Consider the following 2,888-nt stretch of genomic DNA (forward strand, 5'->3'; position numbering starts at 1 on the left):
AGTCACTCCCTCTCTCCAGCGACAGAGGCGGGAGGCGCTCAGTCTCTCTCCCTCCCTCCCTCCTTCTTTCCCGCCCTCCTTCCCCTCCGCCCTCTTCTCTCCCCGGCTTCTCCTCCCCTTCTGCCCCCTGTACGAGGAATCTGTGTAACAATGTGTAATAACCTTTGTAAAGGGCCACAGGCGACGCGGTGAGGGGTGGGGGCGCGGCAGGGCGGGGGTTCCCTGCGACGTGTTGGGGACACCATCAGTTCTGAATGAATCGGATGGGGAAGGCGGAGCGAGACCCTGGGGGAGGCGGCTGGCGGCTCTGCGCTCGGTTCCCCGCCGGCCCCTCTCCCCACCCCCGGCCCTCAGACTCCCGCCACCTCCCTGCCACCCCCGCTGGTGGTACGGGGGCGGGGGGGCGGCAGGATTGTGCTTCTGGTCGTGCAGGTGCCGGGGCCGAGATCCGTGCGCGCGCGCAGGTGCGTGTGGGAGCGTGTGCACGCGTGAGAGCGCGCGTGTTTAGTGGGTGCGGTGCAGCTGACCGCAAGAAGGAAGAAACGAGGCGAGCAGAAATCTTGCTTCAGCTTTGGAGGGGCTGCTCTTTCACTCCGCGGTGCGTTGAGGGGGCAGCTGGCAAAATTTAGTCGCACTTCTTAGATGGGAACCTAGCAGGCGGGAGGCTTTCCTTGGGATGTTGGAGGGGCCACAGTCCTGGCACTGCACCCACAGCCCCGAGACCTTGCTCCGGTGGGTGGAGTGAGGGTCCGGGGTCCCCGTGACTCACAGGCTGGAGATGGAGCCGGTCTAGAAACAGGAAACAGCCGGCGGCTCCTGGGCTGTCTGCTCTCCCCTGGCGGTCCTCTCGCCCGCGCTGGAGGCAGGTGGCAGTGACCAGGTAGGAGTAGCAGGAAGCCTTCCTTTGGAGCAGTCCAGACGAAGAGCCATCGCTTGACAGCCGCCTCCCTTCCCTCCCTTTTAGGTTCCTCCTCACCTTGGGGAAAGATGAGTCCCTGCCTTCCGTCTGTAACTTCTGTGAGTTGTAGGGAAGCCAGCTGGGAACCTCAGACCCCCTCAAAAGGAGGGCTGCTGTCTGGGTAGGGCTGGCAGGCTTCTCTCAGGACTGGTCCATGGAGGTGGTGGTGGGGGGCCTCCCTGGCCCATCTCTGCTGTTGCCCAGCCTTTGGGGACCCACACCCCTGCCCTAGACCCTGAGAGTGTCTCCCCACCTTGGGGACAGGTGCGCCCGATCAGGTGCCTGAGACCAGTGTCTACCAGGGCAGGGACTGTCACTGTCCTGTTCTCTGCTGTGCCCCCAGCACCTAGTACAGCTCTTCCATGAATATTTATCAAGTGAATACTGTCAAAAACAAGAAACCTGGTTTATTGATTACAAGGAGATGACAAATGCTTGTCACTGGGGCCGGATGTACCAAATCTGCCCTCTCCTGTAAGCACAGCGACGTGGCAGCGGCTGGGCAGTTTAGTCTCACGATGGCAACCTGATGGGGCCTCCTCTCGCCCTGGATCCGAGTGCACACAGCCCGCCGCCCAGGCACCCTCCCCAGGAGCAGAGCTCAGAGCAGCCAGGCTGGTTTCCTGGACCTCCGTTTCCTGTCTCCGTTACTGAGTGAGGCTGCAGTGGTTCTGACTAACCAGGAAATCTCATCCCTTAGGGGATGTAGCCTGTCTTCCTGCTCATCCATCACAGGTTGATCTTATGATTTATCGCTCTGAGAAGAAGATTCTTCAGCCCTTCATTTTCTAGTTCTCCAAGAGGTCTTGATGGTATACTTCTGTGGACCACATGACATACACCTTAAGCATGTCCTGAGCCCAGGAGATGCTCTGTCCTGGTTCAGCATAAAGACCATGGAATTTCTTCTGCCCTGATGGGGGAAGCCTGGCTGATTGTGAAGCAGAATGTAGGGTAATAAAATTTTATTTTGTCATTATTCTGACAGTGATAGACCTTGGACCAGGAGGCAGAAAACCTGGGTCCAGTTCTCAGCCTAGACCTGAAAAAAAGAGAAATAGGATTCTATTCCTGACTGCTTGTTACAGATTGAGGTGAACCTTGACTTTTTCATGCTCAAATCCTTCAAAGAGCACAGGTGACATTTGAGCATGGGGGACACAATTGAAGAACTACTCAGGGGGCTTGGAAGGTATAAGTGCATCCTTCGTGGTCTGAAATTGATGAGGCCAGTGCTCAAAAGCAATGGAAAATTCTCGTGCGTCGTCATGGTAATTAGTGCACAGAACCACTGCCTCTGTGCACCCTTCCTTGCTTCTTACCTTCCTCCATCGAGCAATAGATGAATTCACAATTAAAGTTTTCTCTTCAGAGTATGACACACAGGAAATTATTTTTTCTCCTATTTATAGAAATTCCATTTGCATTTATGAGGCTGGTAATGTCTCATAAATATTTCCAGTCAGATAAAATATTAATTAAAAGAGTTTGTTGAGTTATACTCTGAAGTCCTAAGTAAGACTCTTCTAAGACAAATATTTTAAGTATTTTTCTCTCATGTCAGGAGAATTCTTCATATGTTAGTTGTGGATCCAGCACATCCATAAATAGCAGATACGTATCAGTCAATGATATGTCTCTTTCTCATGGTTTCTTTATGCTAAAATCACCACTCCCCATATATACATTTTTATATGTGTGTGTGTGTGTGCACATGCGTACTTAGTCGCTTCAGTCATGTCCGACTCTTTGTGACCCTATGGATCATAGCCCACCAGGCTCCTCTGTCCATTTTCTTTCTCCAGGCAAGAATAGTGGAGTGGGTTGCCATGCCCTCCTCCAGCTGATCTACCCAACCCAGGGATCAAACTCAGGTCTCCCACATTTCAGGCAAATTCTTTACCAACTGAGCCACCAGGGAAGCCAAGGA

This window comes from Cervus elaphus, chromosome 2 (assembly GCF_910594005.1).
Source record: "Cervus elaphus chromosome 2, mCerEla1.1, whole genome shotgun sequence".
NCBI lineage: Eukaryota > Metazoa > Chordata > Mammalia > Artiodactyla > Cervidae > Cervus > Cervus elaphus.